Below are 6,000 nucleotides of genomic sequence, written 5' to 3'. Positions count from 1 at the left end.
AGACCCCAATATGACGATGAGGAATAGGAAGATGAGTGGATGGACTAAAAGAGGAAGAAAATAACACAAGAAAGACAGATGGTGCAGAGAGAGAGAGAGACAGAGAGAGAGAGAGAGAGAGAGAGAGAGAGAGAGAGAGAGAGAGAGAGAGAGAGAGACATACAGCGAAAGGAAAGAGGGATTAGGAATTAAAGAGAAAATTAGAGAAAGACAGAAAAGGAGAGAGAAAGACAGAGATCCATAGCAAAGAGAGAGAATTGGGAGAGAGATTGGGATGGAAATTGCCAGTCGTGCTGTCAATGGAGCAGAAGCTGCCCTCGTGTCATAGACAGGAGGAGACATACAGTACTGGATGCCAATTCATGGACTTTTATGGAGCTTTTATAGTTCATAATTGTAGGCCATTAAGCGTTAGCTGTACAAATGCCATTAGAGGACAGATCTTAAAATGAACACAATTACAGGCTAGAGATGCTCATGAGGTAAATGAGATGGTGTCTGCTTTGGTTTGAGCTTGTACTACCTGATCCAGAGAGCTCTATATTTACCTGGTATTGTTTTGTATCTGCAATACCAGACGTAGGCTTCAAAGGGATGCTGACATGAGAGGTTTGGCGCGCCAACCTGCCTTTGAAACCAGACACTGTTATGTGATGTTGTTGGGGCGACTGTCTGTCAAAGTGACAGGCCAATAAACAAGTGTTCTAAATAGGGTAGTGCCCACATGTCAAGAGATACTTAGTGAACATTTTTAAATGTGCTCCTTTTCCTAATCATGCATCATATCCGGCCTGCGACGCCCCCCTCAGCAAACGTACAAAGTAACTTCGAAAGAAAATGTGATGATGTGTACTAAATGCAAAGTGGGATAGCCTGTGGTTCGAGCTGCTTTTGGTAATGATGATGATGTTTGCAATCTAACAACTAACGTTAGTCTAACAAGTCTAACAACTACACACGTTAATGTACAGTGTGTGCAGTCCATGTGCACACATGCAGTATTTTTGTTCATGAACATTGAAGGATTGATATTCATAGTGTAAATCTGTAAAGTGTAAATTCCATAACAGGAATTCTGGCTGGATCACACCACTTAATGTATTTAGCTAAATCTGGTTCACTTTAATGTATTAGAATTTTGGGACCCATTTACATTCAGGTCAGTGCCATTGTAGGATTTGATGCTATTTGCAAGGTAAGTGCTTTTACAGGTGACATTAACATTGCTGGGAAAAAGGAGTTCACGCGCTCCCAGAAACATCTGTATTTGTAAGAGGGCAATTCTATATGTCGTTGCACACTAAAACCCTTTCCTTTTTTTCTACAATAGACACACATTTATGATAGAGAGTGGTTAGCCAACCCATGGTGCTGTATCCTGTGATTTATGACTTTGACTCCTTTTCCAGATGGATGCTTGACTACTACAGTATGTTGCCTACAGTAGGTGCTGCTACAGTCTTAGCTGTAGGGAGACTGTAGAGTGAGCACTCACAATACTTATTCTTTTGACACACACTCAATAGTTCACTCAGGCATTGAGAGTGTGTGTCAGGAACAGGGATCTATCCTTTACCTTCAAAGTATAGAATCACAGTGGAAAATGAGTCACAGGCTTCCATCCTTGCAGGTATACGGACGGTCTCTACCGCTTACTGGTGTTTGATGTTGTCTTTCATATGAAGCAGATGTTGTAGTATGCTAAAATGAGGTAGTACTGTACTTAAAGGATTTGAGGATGATGGTAAATCCTGTCACCCATGGTGTAGTGGTTGTAAATAGCACATAAATCAATGAAAGAGTTTCCACGTGTTTTTATTTGTGCTTAGAAATCTATTTACATAAATGAAGTCATTTAAGTCATCTTAATATGTTTTCAGGTAGAGTAGGCCTGCTACATAATTGAAAACTTTGGCTGAAATATCCATTTCATGTCGGGGCTTGGTTATGGAGGTTAACAATGTATGTAACACTTTTTAATGGGGAAATGTGGAACCTTTTCAGATTAAGCCAGCCGTCATAAAATCAGATCCGCTTGTTCCAGGCTCCCTTTGGCCTCTCACTGCTAATTAGTCATGTGTCAAGGAAAACACTGTCCTCAGGAACCATACTTTCAACGCCTCACCTTACTCCGCAGCCTGAAAATCAGGCACAAAAAATTAGAACATTTGGAGGCCCTTTTCAGTAGCGTGGCCCTTGTTAGCGGCAATACGCTCTTAGTAGTTTTACACATTTTGAGAGCTTCCTGCGTGCCAAAGGTGCCGGTTCCCTTCCAAGCGTGAGCTTTTAATACACCGGCACCGACGCTAAATGGGAACGATGAGTGACACGGAACCAGATAGCGTGGACAGAATTTATCCACTGCTCTGGGCTCTCTAGTGGATAAGCCTGGAATGGAAACAGAAACTTCCATCGGTCCCAACTGGGGATCCATGCTCACATGCTGTTGAGTGAATGGAGTTCAAACTCCACCAGTGGTTATTGCTAGGCTACCCTATACCTGCACCAATTGCTTAATCCCCCTTTTCATGAAGGTTTTCACATACAACGTGTCTTCAGATGTGTGTGTGTGTGGGTGTGTGTGTGTGTGGGGGGGGGGGGGGGGCAGAGCACTACCTGCCTGTGGTTAATCTCAAAATACATACTTTACTTACAGGATAACCTTTCATAATATGGTTTGACAGTTAGCTGAGACAACACCATACATCCCCTGTGCTTATGCCTCACCAGGAGGCATAAGTACAGGTGGAGGCTGGAATGAAACGTATAGAACATGATAACAGTGAAGCAGAGGAGGAGGATTCTGTAGCTCATATTAAATAGCCTCATTGATTGTGAGTTTGCTAATAGGAATACCAACTATGACAGCTTAGCCCAAAACTATAAAGGGTGACGCTCACTCTAAGAATAGACACGTTTGACTCAAACTCATTGTAAAGTACAGAAATTGTAAATATGCATGACCTAATCCAGACACACAAAAGCAACAGAAGTGAGTTTAGGGTACAACATTGATGACATACAATCGCATTTCATGCAATGATTCAGCAGTCTGAATCATCGCAGAGTGATTTATACCCTCATCCAGCTGTCTCTCCATCTCCTATCTCACTCACCATCTCACTCTTTTCATGTAGCTTTAGACAACACAGAACATGAAGAAATCCAACAAAATACACCCCACCCAGGCTTGGGAACAAGGGAGAAAACCTACGGGAAAAGGTGGATTGTTCTACTTCTGGACATGTGTGTGCTCTCCCTCTGGGTGGGGCAGGCGTATTGGACAGGACTATTTTGTCTACTGTGAGTTTTGAACCAGGCATTGGGTTACATTCATGACATGTCTGACATATCGTGATGTCCGTTCGTTTGGATGTCACAGCATTCCATGTCTGTGTACCATGTAAACAACCAGTCTCATCAAACATCAGTGTCCGTCAGCTCAAAGTTGATTAAAAGCATTATAGCAAACTCAAAGCTGATGAGAGAAATATGATCATATGTATTTTCAATGTTGGGCCTTGACTGGAGTGTTTGTGTCCCCTGTACCTCCATCTTTAACAGGAACAGGAAATAGTACAGATGGTCCGGGTATATGACGCGCTGCCAAGTTTAAATGCCACGGCTAAAAATATCTGGCTGGAATTTGGGGCTTGGCAGTGGGGTCAGGTCAGTGGCCCGGGCCTTGTCGCCACTCCAAGGGCCTATTTTGACAGGACAGCTCCGTCTGACAGAAACCTGAAACTGGCTCCTCTTTTTTGACTCCTCCACTTTCAAGCCTTATTTTGTTCTGAGAACTCTTTTTGAGGGCGACCTCCAAGAGCGGATGAGAGGGGATTTTGGGGTGCTATTTCCAGGGGCCTTCAGGGAGACCGCACTGTTTTGAGGACCCAGGTCCTCTGTTTAGAGACAGGCACCATCGCCCACTAGACTTGGTCCTATAAATACCTGTGATAGGTGCCCACGCTGAGGGGGTGTGATAGGTCTATTTTGTGAGCTGGGTTTTTTTTTGTGTCACTGGTAGGACAGCCTGTTCTAGGTTAGAACCTCCCCCCATCCTGCCCTATCTTCTCTGGTGACGTGTCACGAATGTGTTCAGGCATCAAGCATGATTTGACACTTTTGAAATGCTATCAAGCATTGATTGCATAAACAAGGAGAAGACTCTTGGTCTATCAAAAAGCTTTAGAGAATTTTTTTTTTCATAGCCATCGAACAATGTTTGTACTTCAGATCTCTAAGTGGTTTGAGGTCATCAAATCAAAATGTATTTGTATAGCCCTTTTTACAAGCAATGTCAAAGAGGGCTTCACATATGCCCATAGAACTGCCCCTCAACCAACCTAAACCCTCAAGGTCATAATTGTGATCTTGCTCCAAAACTTCAAGTTGTCACCACTGAATGATAATTGGCCTTTTATCGTTATAATAAATACATTCTTATTTCTTCTATTTATAATTAACTAAACAAAGTTGGAACCACACTACTGCCCTTTGGATCTCTTATACAGGGTATGTCAAAGACCTCTGTTTCGCATGGACACTTTTAATTTCTATCCAGTTCAGTACTCCAGAAGGCTTTGCTTCTTAGGCACTGTTACAGTGTAGCTTTAATAGGGGAGCTGCTCACTCTAACAGAAGCAATATGCATTTGTATCTGGAGAAACCATCCCGTAGCCAATCTTGATTCTTCTCAGCTAGACTACGGGTATTAAATCCTAATTACTGTGGAAACATTTTATATGCTATGGTGTTGCATGTGTGGGATATTACTATACTGCATGTCATCCTCATCTTAAAAATAATACCTGCGTGTCTCTACTTCACACCATTAGAGTTTTTAACAGTCCAGGGAATGATGGTGTCAAATGGATGAATGGAACTTGATGGATGGACGGAGCTGACATTGTTAAATAAACCCTTTTTATATTCTCCGTGAAGGAAGGTACAGGAAGTATCTACAATTAATATACAATTTGGCGGCTTTCCACTAACTGAATTCTCAGGGCGTCTAATCTGTCATTCCCAAACAGAGGAAAAGTGATGTTTATGACAAATACATGAGATTTTGGTCTTCCTCATTATATATTGTACAAGGCTAAAGTGTCAGTTTAAGTGAGTAAAACCTGTAACAGTTAAAGCTATGCCTTCACCCTTTTATACTAAGACAGTAATTTATTTCCCACACAGTCAAAACACAGCTAACAACTTTCTCTCGTCAGACACGAACAGTACTTTAGTATCCTCCTAAAATACAACCAAATTTAGGCCTCGTCATTACTTAACATATGAGTCATAAATGGATGGGAAATGTGGCCCAACCAGTTGAAGAGTAAACACATGTGGATGAGTTCTCCAGCTGGTTCTTTATGGTGCCACCTGAGTGCGGTTTTGGACAAGGCGTGTTTAAATCTTTCTGTGAAGAGATCTAAACCCTCATCAGATAATTGCAATGTTGTTTTTCGTCTCATGGCTGAATGACATCACACAAACCCCATGAGTAATTGAAAACAAACTGTATCACTGGACATGAAGGATGTCACACTCAATACTACCATCATTGTTCACCTGAATCTAAAACTGGCTGTACCCCATTCACCTACCAAGGTGGATTCAATCAATGTATTCAGAATGGGCAAACATTTTAAACAACTACTATACAGTTTGACTTGCATCTGAAATGCCACTTAATGCCACTGGAACGGACTGCAGCTGAATAAACTGAGAACAGGCTGAATACTATGCTAGGAAAAAGGAAATACATCAGCCACAACTACATGAAAAAAACAGTCAAGGCTAGAGAGGGAGCAGCCACACTAGGAAACGACAAGCGGCAAGCTATCACACTTCCCGTAGCCTTGTCTAATCAACCCTGCAGTCGTCTGTTGTCCAACACTACCTCAAACTCAGATAACAAACAGCCCTCCCTTTGAAGCCCTATGACATCATTAGAGGTATGGAACTGACAAACTCTCCATCACTCTCTTCCTGACCTACAGC

This window comes from Hypomesus nipponensis, chromosome 11 (genome assembly GCF_054491055.1).
Source record: "Hypomesus nipponensis isolate SF chromosome 11, ASM5449105v1, whole genome shotgun sequence".
Taxonomy (NCBI): Eukaryota; Metazoa; Chordata; class Actinopteri; order Osmeriformes; family Osmeridae; genus Hypomesus; species Hypomesus nipponensis.
This window is presented reverse-complemented; position numbering follows the sequence as displayed.